This window comes from Canis lupus, chromosome 10, assembly GCF_011100685.1.
Source record: "Canis lupus familiaris isolate Mischka breed German Shepherd chromosome 10, alternate assembly UU_Cfam_GSD_1.0, whole genome shotgun sequence".
Taxonomy (NCBI): domain Eukaryota; kingdom Metazoa; phylum Chordata; class Mammalia; order Carnivora; family Canidae; genus Canis; species Canis lupus.
In genome coordinates this window covers 52,337,667-52,352,965 of record NC_049231.1, presented here as the reverse complement: position 1 = coordinate 52,352,965, position 15,299 = coordinate 52,337,667, and the positions used below count along the sequence as shown (strand labels likewise).

Here is a 15,299-nt window from a genome sequence, read left to right as displayed (position 1 = left end):
TCCAGCTGGCGGTGGTGAAGAGAAGTAGTGTCCACAAAGTGGGACCAAGCTCTGGAAAGCTGGGCTGCGAAGAGAGGGCTAGATACACAGACCTATGTGAATCACCTGAACAGTTGTACATGTTCCATGTTTCTGGATTAGGTGGGCTCATCTCTTCTGCCTGCTTTTAGGAAGTTACTAGATACTAAATTTCCCTAGGAAGAAATTGGCCAGAGCAGAAATTCAACTTTTCTAAATGAGCCAGTATATGTAGGCTAAAGAATGGAAAACTTGAGAGTCCATATGGTTTTTTTTTTCCTTCCTCCTTCCTCACAGTGCACTTCCTTTCCCTTTCCCTTAAAGTTCTAGCTGTTCCTGCTTGTTAGATACCATCTTCATTATTAGAGTACACTTTGTTGCCATAGCAATTCGCTCCCACTCTCACATTTTATTGCACTTAGAGTTGCTACGGGCAAAAGATAGTGGGGAGGGGAGAGCATGATTTTATTTTCTCTCAAGTAGCCAGGCTTTCTCCTGATTTGAAAAACTGTTAACTCCCCCTAAGAGGGAACAGTCTCATAGCCAGGAATAGCATGGGTGGGGCATTGCACAGAAAGACAGATGGTTGCTCTCTAGGCTGCAACTTGCACCAGGCACAATGCTGTGGCTCAGGTAGGATTACATCATTCTTGAATTAACTCCTTCCTTTTAGGCTTAGTTAGGTATTTATATTGAAAGAAAAAAAAAAAAAAAGTAAGCCCTCTGTCAGTAATGAAGATCAAAGAAACAGCAGAAGTTGGCAGGTTGTACCAAAGTGCCTTTCTAAGGTCACCAAAGGATAGGGTTTCAGGGTAACCATGAACCCCAAAGTTGTAATAATGGTAATAATAGTATCTTACGTGTGAGTCGTGCCTTTGACCTTTCAACATATTTTTACATGCATTGCCTAATTTTTTCTTTGTTGTTGTTGTTAAATGGTACACCCTTGATGAAGACATCTCCATTTTTCTTACTGATGTTTTGATTCCTCTGTTTAGTCTGTTTTCAACCCATACTGTTTATACCTCTTATTGAGTTATGATTTGTATTGAGCAGATATCATCTTAAACTACCTAATTGTGTTATTTTATCTTAAACTGTCTAATCCTGCTACTAGTTTACTTTATGTACATCAATCTTACCCCACCAGACAGATCTGGCTATTAGAGAATGCATGCTTAGCCAGCTTTTGTGTCCCACATGGGGACCACTGTAATGTAAGACATTCTCTAAACTTTGTAAATTGGTCAAGATTCAGATTTTCATCCAGTATTGCGACTATGGATTAGACACTTAGAACTTTGAAATTATCTATATGCCACAAGCCAATGACTTTTGTTATTTGTGTATTAAAAAGTACAATTAAATTTTCCTCTCTTAGCATGGTATTAAACATAATCAAACTTTATAAATACTTCTTAAATATTTTTGCAGGAGAAAAATCTGCCACTTTCAACTGTAATTTTTAAATGCTCAATATGTATAGACAAGCTGCTGTATTTTATATAAATGAATGTATTCATAGAACAAACTTTAAATTTCAGAAAACAACACAGATTGCAGGAGTTTAAATTCCTGTTCATATTCCAGTAGAAATGAGTAATGTGTCCATTTTGGGAATAGTGGCAAATGATTGAGGAGGAGTGCATTTCTACACTTGCTTGAAATTGCTATTTTGTGGAGAAGCATTTGTGGTCTGGTGACTCAAGACTGAGAGATAGGTAACTACCCATTCTCTATTCTGAACTCGGCTTCCATTGCTCCATCTGTCCTGCACTCAAGCTGAGATCTTGTCTAGGTCACACTGCCCTCTACTGGGCGGAACCAGAACTCCTCTTCATTCCTTCTATTCAGGAGCAGTGTGTTAAACGAATTTTGACCCTGAGATTTGAGGGATTATTTTACTGATGAGGAAGCTGAGACCCATTATGAGACCCAGCATAATGGTCAGGGCTGTGACTCTTGACAGTTTATATTGGAGACAGTACAAACAAACAAACAACTCTGCTTTCCATACTATTACATGTCTAATATCCCCCCAAAGTAGAGTAGAACTGAGGCTCTGAACACAGCACAGAACTGAAATGTATTACTTGCCCCTATAAGAACATTTGTTAAATAACCAAATGTCTATTGCTGCATGAATTACCTATACTATTTAAATCTAGGTCAGGTGAATTATTCAAGATGTATCATAGACCTTTGCATTATTCTTAAAACCATTAGAGTACACTGCTTTCTCCCTCCTTTCTTTCTTTTTTAAATATTTCACCATTTGCTGTTTCAACAGAAATGTATCTTCAGATGGAACTTTGTCCTAAGGGGCTATGGAGCTTTTGTTGGCACATTTTAAGAGCAGAATTTTTCCAAACAGGATCTTAATTGGTGTCCTTCCACTTTTGCACATATTTTCATGCGGCATGATGTGTCTAGCTCTGCTTGCATAGAGTTGGCCGATGCACAGATAGAGAAGGCAGCCATTCACATGAGGAGGTGGGATTTGAGGGGCCAAAGTACCACATGACCCAAATTATAGTAACTCCTCACCTCTTCATAATTCAAATCTTTCAATCTCTCCTTTCTAGCATATGGTTAAGAATCTAGAAGTAGACAAAAACCCAGTATTACCTGGAGCTTAATTTCATGAATGGCACTTGAGCCCTTATGTAATATCTGTATTATTTCACACAAATCCCCTAAAATTGGTCCAACTGTATGAAGACAGCAAATGATGGAGGAGGGGCAGGTGTGTGGCGGGATGAGCTGTTACAGACATGGATCACATAGTAGTTCAGAGTAAGCTCATGGCATGACAGAAAAGAAGAGACAAAGGAATTAGAGACAACTAATAGTATTGTGGTATCAAGACCACGAACAACCCTTTGCAAGGGAACAAAATTCACATGAACACCCCTCAGGAAAATCTGAATAGCTAATTTTATAATACCAAGCTACATTGGTTAAACACTGTTTCACTTGATCCAACTTATAGTGAAAAACAGCTGCATATTCTCTGTTTATTTAGATTTCTATTCAAAGATAGTTAAAGTTAATAGGAATTTCATGAATTCATCCTCAGCTATTCAGGAAACTCAGCTATCCTGAAGAAACCATGAAATTACGAGAACTTGATGAATTTTCCTTTCCTGGCTCTTTGGAATTCCCACACTAAAATATAAAATTGCTTTTTTCAAGTCATTCAACCAAAGTATATCAAGTGCCTAAGCTATGTACCAAGCAATGTTCTAGTCACTAAAGATGCTATAGGTACCAAACAGACACAAATTTTCCTGGTTTGTAGACTGATGTCTTCTAGATGGGTCCTCAGATGGCCCAAGAGGAAGGGATCACTCTGAGGTCTCTTTTATGAGGGCAGTAATAACATTCATGAGGATTCCACCCTCATGACCCAATTACCTCACAAAATCTTCACCTCCGACTACCATTACACTGGGAATTAAGTTTCAACATATCCTCAGTTTGGGAGAAGCACAAATAAGCAGCCCATAGCAGTGCCTGTTATTTTTCAAACTGAGTGTCTAATTTTGCAAAAGGATCTAAACCTCTAGAGTTCCTCAGACAGAATGACCTGAGAAGGTTACCACCATGGGTATTTCTACAGTTAATCTTTGGACACAAATAAGTCTAAGCAATTCCTAAGAGACTAAAAAATGTTGCTTATTAACCATCTGCCAGGCCCTCCTTACCTCTCTCCACCCACCCCGCAGCCCCTCATTCTCAGTCTCTCTCTCACACCCAAGTAACCCTTGGCTTTTGTATGGAAACAGTGGCAGTTCAAGCTGGTAAAGCATTCCACTGAGCATCCTCTACACAGATTAAACCTTTGTCTTTCTTTGATCTGAAGCTGATAGAGGAGAACACTTAGATGAACTAAATAATAAAGAGATCCCATTACTGTCATTTACTTCCACACATAGAAGGATAAAAAGGCCATCCTCGCATGAAATTGTAATGCTGATTACCTTTCTCTGCTCACTTTAAATCCAATCACTTAGCACAATCCATCAGCATTCAAATACACGGAAGATTGCAGTTTCCTAAATTGAGACAACACAATTCAGTGCCTTGACACTGCATTTGCTATCAATTATGGTAGTCATAATCTCAAGTATTAGAGGAGGAATGGTATATTAACCTAAATACTACTCAAGGGACTGAGCTGCTTTTACAAAAGTGGGTTTTTTTCCCCCTAATTTAAATGATTTTATTTTATGCATTGAGTAAGCCTAGAGAGGTCAGGCAGTGTACCTCCTCTGACCTCTGCCCCTTGCCCACCATTTAAAAATTTACTTTATCCTTACAAGATCTTTGAAGTAATTTGCTTCTCTGTATCTAAGTCTCATCACATGTAAAAGGATGACAATAACACCCACCTCAGTGGATTACTGTGAGAACTAAGTAAGGTAATATGAGTCACTGGAACTTGTCTTCTCTTTCCCTCACTCCATGGGGTTACCCCAAGAGTGTCCATGTAATAATCAATGTTATGTTTTTGTTTAAAAAGCATCTATCCTTATGTCTTCCCCACACATTCACCCTCCCCCCCCCACAGAGATCATTATAATAGAAAAGGAAATAATAGAAGAAGATAAATCACCTATAGTCTTACCACTCATAATACGTATTCATTCATTCAACAAATACTTATCAAAGATCTCTTATTTGCCAAACATTGTTCTAGGGTTTGGGACTATGCCCTAAATAAAATAGATAAAAATCCTTGCCCTCAAAGAACTTATATTCACTTTCCAATTTTATTTTATTTTTTTGCTCCTTTCCATTTCTTCTCTCTATATAGACATATAAGATGTAGGTTCATAAACAATAATCAAACTTCTTATTCTGCTTCTTTAATATTAAATTTTAGAAGTTTCCATGTTAAACTTTATAATTTTAATGTCAACCTAATAATCCTTGGATTTGATACACAATAATTTAATTGCCTATTCCCTTAATGTTGGAAATTTAGCCCCAGCACCCACCTCTAGCTGCTATGAACATCCACAAACATTAACCTTCTTCTTCTGATTTCTTTTGTATAAATACTTCAGGGTTGAATTACTGGATTAAAGTATAAGAACATTATTAGACCACTTAGGTAAAGGTAAGAAAAAATCCAATTCACCATTCTCTGGTGGATTCTCTCTACATAGTTCAAAGACAATAAGTAATTTAGTACTAAAAGGTATGAAACCTATATATCATGCTATAGGAATTCAAGCTACATGGAGTTAAGAGAAGAAGGAATACAGAAACAAATTTTAGCTATACTTAAAAAAAAAAAAAAAAAAGTGAGATTTCCAAAGTAGAGGGTGTGTTCCCCAGTGTAGCAAAAGATAATCAAAATGGGTAGAGCGGGGATCCCTGGGTGGCGCAGCGGTGTGGCGCCTGCCTTTGGCCCAGGGCGCGATCCTGGAGACCCGGGATCGAATCCCACGTCAGGCTCCCGGTGCATGGAGCCTGCTTCCCCCTCTACCTATGTCTCTGCCTCTCTCTCTCTGTGTGTGTGACTATCATAAATAAATAAAAATTTAAAAAAAAAAAAAGTCGCAAAATGGGTAGAGCGGGTTGAGGTTATACAAAGGCCACAGATGTAGAATGGATATATTTGAACATGAGCTAATAAATGATGGAAAGTCATTGTTGTTCCTTCAACAGAAGAATGGCACAAAGAAAGCAGTGTTACATAATCTGTAAAAGCAATATTATCTTGCTCTAGGGAAGCTGAGGAACCTGGATACTACATTCCATTTTACTGAGCTTTTACATTTGCTATTAAACCCACAAGCTTACTCTCACTGTTCCTCAGGGCCTGAGGAATTAAAAAAGTAAGAAGAAGAAGAAGAAGAAGAAGAAGAAGAAGAAAAGAAGAAGAAGAAGAAGAAGAAGAAGAAGAAGAAGAAGAAGAAGAAGAAGAAGAAGAAGAAGAAGAAGAAGAAAGAAAGGAAAAAAAAGAAAAGAAAGAGAAAGAAAGAAAGAAAGAAAGAAAGAAAGAAAGAAAGAAAGAAAGAAAGAAAGAAAGAAAGAAAGAAAAAAAAAACCTAAAGCGGGATCAAGCCCAATGTGCGGATGGAAAATATCCTAAATGGGACATGCTTGGTCAGCACAGCATGCTTGTGATGATGCAGAAGCAGAATCAATAATCCCCAGTAAGGGATGGCAGTTCTTTATGATGGAAAACTTCTTCCAGGTCCTGGACTATCCAAATGCAGCCCCTCCATTCCAGGTAATTAGGCTAATACTCATTAAATGAGGCATCGTTAATAATCTGACATTTCATCAAAGGCTTGAGAGTATAGATAAGAGGATTTTGCTTTTTGTGTATTTTTTCCTTCTCTTTAAATCAAACATTATTAAAATTGACAAACTGGGGCTGGCTGAAGAGTACATGTAGTTTCCTTTGGAGGACTTGGGTGTGGTAATGATTAGATAGCATTCAGTGTGTCTCCAGTTGGCAGAGTGGGAAGACGGACTCAAACTAGGCTAACATATTTTGAGCACAGGATGTCTTTACTTTATGCTTGTTTATCCCCAGCTGACTGTGGTACAGTGCCTGGATTGGTGCTTGACACATAGGACATTCTCAACCAACCTTTGACTAGTAAATGAATGAACCATACATAGCAGTTGTGCATCAAATATCTGATAATTGCCTATTTGCTTGGCTTACAAGTTTTTGGTCTCCAAATCTTTGTTATTAGAAGTTAGTGGGGCAGAAAAAATGATTTTTTCCCTACAATGCAGTGAGGGAAGCTTTGGAGAAGAGAAGACTGAAGTATGAACTTTTCTGAAACGTACCCTATGGGCCATCATTATCTTAAGCTATTGGAAAGTCTCCTGGTGGTTTTAAGAATAGTTTTCAAAGCTCTAATCTAAAATAAAGAGATAAATTAAGATGTCATTGTTGTATTCAGTATGTCATGTTCAAAGCCTACCATAGTAACTAGTAGATGGGACATATTTATGCATGTTTGATGAATGATTGAATGGAATATGGGCCCTTCCTTTAGGGATTTCACAGTGAGAATATGAGAGAGAGTCCCATAAAAGAATTGTGGAAAGTTAGAAATATTTTATAGCCTATTATTCCATTAGTGGTCAGCTCTTATGACTATTCCATCAGTGATGAATCTGCCTACTGAGCTGTTTTCCAGAGTAGATAATTCGATGTCCATAAAGATATCTTGAGAAACTTCCATGATTAACTTCTAATTCTGTTTGTAACTCTAGGTAGGTATTGGCAGAGTGCAAAAGAGATGAAAAAAGAAAAAAAAAATCCAGGAGATAAAATATTACTTTCTAGTAGGAGAAATAATACCAATAACTATGAAATAGAGAATGAAAACACAAATGCAAAATTCCCCAATTGAAACCTTTCACTTTTAGATGATTGCCCTGAAACACATGACCAGAATTTAGGAATTAACATCAAATTTGTGGAATATAAAGCTAGTCAGAGCCATAGAAGCTCCCATTTTACAAAATTATCTGGCAAGTATAGCTCACTACTAAGATATCCTGGTATCCAAACCAGATGGCATAAGATTTGCTACCTCAGATATGCAGCACACGTGTCCACTGACTTGTATAAGGGAATAACGGAATGTTAGGTAACAACCCAAGCAACATAAACATATGAAGTCATAGAAAACTGTATGAAAATATATAGCTTTCTAAAGATTTAAAATGTTTAAAATCCCTTAAGAAATGGAACACATGCAAAAATAAATATAAGAAATGTTAAATTGGCCTTGGATTAACATGCTGTAATGCAGCAGTAGCAGCAGTAAATGAATCCCTTGGTATATGAATTATTAAGAGCCAGGATAGGATTTATAATCTGGGACAACTAATACACAGAGCTGTAAATGATGGAATTTAGCATTAGGAATTTAGCACAAATGTATTGATGTCTTCCTGTGGAGGCTTTTTTGTTTTTTTTTTTTTTCTCCTTTATTTTAGGACAGGAGAGTTTCAGGGATAGGTGCACTGGAGATCTAGCTATATCTACAGTTCTATTTGATACCACAGCCTGCATGAGAACAGTATTAAGTGGAGAAAAAGTTAATTTGCATTTTGCATTCTTAGTATTCACTGCTTTAAAAATATTTCTGGATTACTCCATGTTCATTTCATCTTTCTTCACCAATTCAGTTCTTGAATTAATTCATTCGAAAAGCATCTACTGAGTTCCCACTAAGTGCAAAATGCCATGGCAGACTTTGAACATGTAAAATGACTGAGATATAACCCATGCACTTTTGGAGTTCATAGTCTTCTGTAAATTAAATCCTTTAATTATTTGTAGTGATACAGGAAATAGTATGTTTAGGTAAGGGCAAATCCTTTGTGTGGTTGGTATGGACACAAAGTATGAAGGAAATGTAGGAGATTAAGCTGGAAAAGTTATTAGATATTTTCCTGTTAATGAAGGCTCAATGGAGAGAATAATTTGAGTTTTGAATCTGAAGTCAGGAAATAAATTCTCAGGTCATTTAATAAAATGATGACCTTGAAGGCCATGGGGAGGATGGATTAGAAGAGGGAAAGACTGAAGACAGAAGATTGGGGAAAACATCGAAATCTTCCAAGGATACTGAGAGTTTTGAACAAAGGCTGCAGAAATGGGGATAAAGAAAATACTTGAGAAATATTTTTGAGACGGAACTGACAACAATTTTACCAAATCAGTAATGGAATTAATCAGTCAGATGCATATGGATTATGACTAAGGGTTTGAGAGTTGATGAGATTCTAAACAGAAACATAAAGTGAGAAGAAAAAAAGAAGCTAAGAATGAACTTACATAAAGCCCAATATTTCAGAGGCCAAGAAGAAAAAAAGAAGCCACCAAAGAATCTAGAAAGGAGCCATGAATGATACTGTACATTATTACAGGTAAACACAGGAAAGAACAATAGATTAAGAATTATTATTTAAAACCTGAAGAGATCTTCCAAAGCATCTATGTTAATCTTGTTACTTTCAGGGTGAGAAAAACAACTTGCCCAATGTACTTGCCTATTGCACAGTTGAGACTTAAATCCATTGTTTTCACTCCATAGCCAATTTTCTTTCTTTTTTTTTTTTTTAAAGATTTTATTTATTTATGAGCAACACAGCAGAGAAGAGAGAGAGAAAGAGGCAGAGACACAGGCAGAGGGAGAAGCAGGCTCCATGCAGGGAGCCTGATGTGGGACTCAATCCCAGGTCCCCAGGATCAGGCCCTGGGCTGAACGCGGCATTAAACCCCTGAGCCACCCGGGCTGCCCCCATAGCCAATTTTCTTTCTGTTATTTTCTACATCTTTCTCAATATTTAAACATTAATGTTGACTTGCAATCTGATCTTCTTCTTCCTCTTGAGCCTATTTATATCTTTTGGAAATCAATTTCCATTTAATAGTGGATTTTCTTGATATCCTCAATCCAGCCTTGATCTAGGATATTGGAAGCCTGAGTTCAAGGTAAGTGACCCAGACATGTTCATGAATATCTCTGTAGCTTAGTTCTCCACCTGTAAAATGAATGATCAGGCCAAATGGTTTTCACTATTTTGATCTCTGGGATCTTAGCTACCCAGTAGTATATTGATTAGCAGTCAACACTGGGTGTGTCCTAATCTGTGTAGTGACAAATTAATGGACAATTAGTTCTCTGGCAAATGAGAAGCAACTCCAAGACTCTTAAAGCTCTGGAGGACCATGATGTGGACCTTAGAGTTATGGATTCTCAGACTATAGCTGGGGGGAGTGGTCTGTGGCTTTTGCTGTGGCAGTCATTTGTTCTCACATGATCCTAACAGTAGACATAGGTTATTTTGCTATGTCTGCTATTTTTCTATTTTTATGTCTTTTGGGAAAATAGCTGACGAAATTAAGCTTTCAGCCTATTTTTAAAAATTGGTGATAAGGCTCAGAGCTGCAACACCGCCCCAATTTCTTATTCATGACTTGTTATTTAAAAAGAGCTTGCATCTTGCAGTGATATTATACAATGCTGATCCTCCTTGAAAGAAGGAGAATTTGGCCCACCTATATCTGACAGACTTGTTTGTCAAAGAGGACAACAAATATCCTTTGGCCACCTTCCCAATCCATCTAGGCCATCTCTAAAAGTCCCTTTCTGTCCATGACACACTAGAAAAAAGCAGATTAAAAAAAAAAATTCCTAGAAGGGTGTTATAGTAAAAGGGCTTTTTAATGATGTTTTGACATTTTCTGGGATGAATGCTTTGATAGAACAAACTGAGAAAATGCTCAGGATAGGATATATGGGAAGCTTTAGTGATTTGTATATGAACTGCCAGTAACTATTTTCTATTAATAAAATTATACATAATAGAAAATAATACATTTAAGAATATAACACATTTTTGACAGGGTTGTAATCTCCAAATTTTAAAGTCCTAAACTTCACATATAAGCCTGGGCCTAGGGAGTATCTGTTCCATTAACAATGGTTGAAATAGACTAAATAAATGGACACTGACATTTAAAAATATATATATTAGAATTGGATTGTTGAGTGAAAAGCCTGAATTTCTTTCCCTGAGGAATTTTAAAAATAGAATGAGGACTCATCTTTCCAAAATTATTCAGAAACCTTCTTACCTGAAGGATAGCAGAACTGTTTGACCTCCAGCAATGTATTCCAACATTCAAAGTTTATGATTGCATATCACTCTATGTTATCTCAATTAAAAGATGGCTTCAAATGGCCCTTAAAAACACATGCCTTGTATCTCGAGGTTTTGTTTAAGGCCTTGGAGCAGAGACTGAAATATAGAGTTTTTCAGAAATATGAAAGAGGGTAGTGTTGCTGAAGCGTGAGGACACAGTGGTATCATTAGGGAGAACTAATGCCCTAGCACTTTGCTCTCCTTATGCCTAATTTGATAAATAGTAATGAGCATCTGCTAATCTCCAGTGTAATGGGAACCTATTTGTAGTGATTACAACCTGGAAGAACTTAGTGTATGTGTGTTGGGGTGTGAGGAGGGGGAGTTTCCAATTGCATCATGTGCCTGTGCACAGACATGCACACACCTTAAATCCTCAATAATACATTAATCAATTGCAGGGGCAAATTGATTATAGCTAAATTTAGTAGAGAATTCTAATGATGCAGTGACTTCCTGTCTGAGAATACCTTAGCATTTTTTCCTCCGACACAGCACTTCTTCAGCCAGTTCTAGATGTAGCCCTTGGCAGGTGGTGCCCTTTGCAAGCTGATGTTGTCTGGCTCAGGACTCAGCTGTCCAGGGTGCTACGGTTCCATGCTTGGCTGCAAGAGTACTAGTGGGTGTGGCCTAAACTACATGCATTATAGTTCCCTGGCATCCCAACCTCCCCTTCTCTTGCTAAATCATCTGAGAGAAAGTCATGACTTAACATCTCCAAATAATTTTAGTAGCAGTGGACAGTGCTTTACATGGGCCAGCTGCCTTGAGAGAGAGGTGATTATCTTGGTTGGAATTAAGTAGCTACAGGTGTCAACACCTGCTGCACAGTTAAAGGCTGTCCACATGACTACTGTTTACTCTCATCTTGAAACAGGTCATTTGGTACTGAGTCGATGGAAATGAGGTCTTTGTCCTTAATTTGCCTTCCATAATAGGCAAGCAAAATATAAGCCCGGCAGAATGAACACCCAACTGCTTTGGCTTGCCCATTCAGGGAAGAAGTGTGTACAGAAGTTTAGGATTAAAATTTCTAAAAACCTATTTTGAAAAACAAAATGCAGTTTAAAATTTCAAAGGTGAAACAGTACTAGCATTTTAAAATTTGGTACTGTGATATAGGGTCATGGCCTTCCATGGGCTATTGCTGCCACAGCTGATTTGTCTTTATTCATGATCAAATTGATATGAGAGCTTCAAATAACAATTCTGCTATGGGATGCCTTGACCTCAGTGAGTATTTGTTGAATGAATGAAATCCAGTTTTCGTTCACCAGTTTACTGAACCTTATTGCAAACCCAAGTCTTTCTGGTTCTCATTTTCCAGAGCACAGTTCAAGGATCCCATCTTCCAAGAATTCTTCCCCAGTAACATTGTTTGCTCTATACTCCCACAGCACCTTCCTGTTTCCTCAGTTTCCTCTATTGCTAGTCAACCTGTGGTTCACAGACTGTCAGCCTCAGTATCAAAGGGGATGATTAGAAGAAATGCAGACTCTTAGTACCATTCCTAACCTATTGGATCAGAATCTCAATATCTTAAAATCCTCAGAAACTAAAAAAATAAATAAAAAAATAAAATCCTCAGAAACTTATATTTGCTTTAAGTTTTAAGAAATTCTGATATGACACATTTCAGTTCCATATACAATTGTGTGTGTATGAATGAATATGTATATACACACATAAATATATATGCATATGTGTGTCTCCATACATATGTATGTATATGCATATATATGGCTTCCCCAGGGAATGAAAACACCTTGAGATCAAGTTTTTTTATTTGGAGCTTCTAGTCTGAGGTTCCCTTCTCCTCACATTTCTACTCTTGCAACATCTTCCTACATTGTCTTTCCTGCCCTCCTCTCTGGATCAGATGTGGCCCATATTCATCAAATTTCCCTGTTCTACCTACTTCTGTCCCTCCCAGTTTAAAAGCACATGTTTTTGTTTTATTTCTGAAATCAAGTCCCTGCTTCTTTCCACAGTTTGGTCACTGGATATTTACATTTTACTCTGGACTTGATTCTCTCCTGAAAATGTTTCTAGTGCTTTCATTTTTCTAAAAAGCAGACACTGCTTTATTCTTTGATTACAAACTGCCAGAGGGCAGGAGCCAGTCTCATTCGATTCTCCCTTCACAATGTGAATATAGCACATAATGATGTACCAAAAGAGTCCTGATCAATGATTTTTTGCAAGCTATGCCTTCAATTAGATGCAGCTGCTTTAGAAGCTGTGTTATCTCTCTTAGGCCCCTAGCATTTGGTAAATAATTGTTCCAATGCATGAAATTTGTCCTACCAACTTGAAAGAATGAATACCTCTCCCATGCAAATCTAATTTATCCAGGTAATTTGTTACCCACCCAGCAGATTGAGCTCCTTGTGTTGCTGTTGAATTTAGACTCATTTTGGCAGAACTGGAAATTTCCAACTCTGTACAAACTGCTATTTAAAGCTCTTTGGTGGCATGCTTTCTGATTATTTTGGAAAGGACATTTTTTTGCGACCCTCCCTGGCGCTCTCTTTACCTCATTTACAAATGGAAATTGTAAAAAGACTAAGGATAGAAGAAGCGATATCAACTTTTTAGGGTAAGTGGTAACATATTACACTTTTATTGATTTCTTTCTGCTTATTTCAGAGAACCTGCGAGCAATGCACACCCAAGTAAGTGGCCTTGTACAAATACTAGGACTACAGTACTCTCTGTTTCAGTAGAAGAGACCTGATTGTGCCTCTGGCATTCACTGGTGGAACAGGGGTGGAGGAGAGAATCAATGTATACTTATACCTACAGAAAGAGAGTGAGAAGAAGGGAGAGATCAAGCACAATAATAAGAGACACAAATAGTTCCATGAGAAATACATAGGCCTTTGCAGTTACCTAAGTGTGAATCCTAGCTCTATTACCTACTAACTGTGGGAATTAGGCATTAAAAAAAAAATCCCCTGTGTTAAAAAAAAATATATTGCAAATGGGATCTTCGAATCTCTCATCCATAGAACTATGGCTATGAATTCATATTTGAGTTAGAAATCCTATTTCTGACTCAATTCATAGCCACCATACACTTGTGCACGCTGCGTACCGCACGAGGTTATGTGGTGAGGGGTGAAGGTAGACTGAAATCTAGCCCTACATGTACCAAGATAGGCACTAAGGCAGAAGACTTCCTCAGCCTAGAGGAACAGACATTTTTTTTCCCTAATGGTCAGAAAGGTACATAATAGGCTAGATCATAAAATGGCCTTGCTCTTCTAATTTTTTATGATTTTTAAAAAAGCTGTTATGTAGAACGATGATAGAGTGCTTGGCATTCATGAAATGTTTTGCCACCTTTCCGGTCCTTATTTTGTCTCTCTCAGAATAGAGATTTCATTTTCCTTCCCTGACTTTGTCCCCTAGGCTAGAACCCAGGCTGCACTACTCTTCTTGAGCCCACATCTTCCCACCTCTGCCACTAGGGAGGTGATCTCTCCCCTCACTTGCAATGTAAAAAAATTTCTGCAAAGACATCTGATTATCTTTCTGGTTATCAGTCCTCACCATAACCAGGTGAGGAACAGGGAGAGGTACAGAGCACAAAGAAGGGCAGTTGTCATTTTTTTCCCCAGTAACTGAGTAGTAGGGGGAGGGAGGGAGATAAAACACATGTTTTCGGGATCCCTAGGTGGCGCAGCGGTTTGGCGCCTGCCTTTGGCCTAGGGCGTGATCCTGGAGACCCAGGATCGAATCCCACATCGGGCTCCCGGTGCATGGAGCCTGCTTCTCCCTCTGCCTGTGTCTCTGCCTCTCTCTCTCTCTCTCTCTCTCTATCATAAATAAATAAAAAAAAAATTAAAAAACAAAACACATGTTTTCAACACAGTTCTTACAAATATTGAGCACTTGCTGTATGCATAGACTCCTGATAACCTCAGTGAAATATACTAGAAAGAAGAGGTAAAATTTGTTTGAAAAGTTAAAACACACAATGATTTGAGAACCATTGCATCCAGATGACTCAGCAAGTGCAAAATAAAAATAACAGTACTAATTAGTATTGCCCTTGATGGAGATCATGTCTACTTTCTGGGTTTCTCTTATTTGAAAGATGAGAGCTCTGGATCAGGCCATTGTTAGGTTCCCTTAATCTCTAAGGTGTATGACCCTTCCATCATTCCATCTATCCATCCATCCATCCATCCATCCATCCATCTATCCTTCCATCAGTCCATCTCTCCATCGCTGTGTTAGATGCTTGAGACACTCAGATCCCAAGTCAGCAAGTGTGTTTTGAGAGCCTACAAAATACAAGGCATTATTTTAGCCACAGTAGTATATGCAAAAAAAAAAAAAAAAAAAAAAGTAAACAGCAGTTCTTTTCCTTTAACTATTTCCAGTCTAGTTGGAGTTTATAGTATATATGAAGAAAAAGTTGTGTAACAGACATAATTACATAAGAGGGAACCCTGCAATAGAGGCAAGAGCAGTTCATGAATACTGCTAGGATGTCTGGTGAGGAGGATTTGGACTTCGGAGTCAGCCTGGTGATGGAGCAGGAATGGCAGGAAGTGGCTCTACGGAAGAGC

At 37.9% G+C, this 15,299-nt stretch overlaps 1 long non-coding RNA gene across 1 annotated transcript in view; it reads left to right on the top strand.

The window, feature by feature from the left end:
- Positions 1–447: 447 nt before the first annotated feature.
- LOC111097747 overlaps positions 448–15,299 on the top strand; it is a 143,396-nt gene continuing 128,544 nt past the window's right edge. The window contains exon 1 of the long non-coding RNA XR_005365965.1: positions 448–651. This is a non-coding gene — a long non-coding RNA (uncharacterized LOC111097747). The remainder of the gene's footprint in view (positions 652–15,299) is intronic.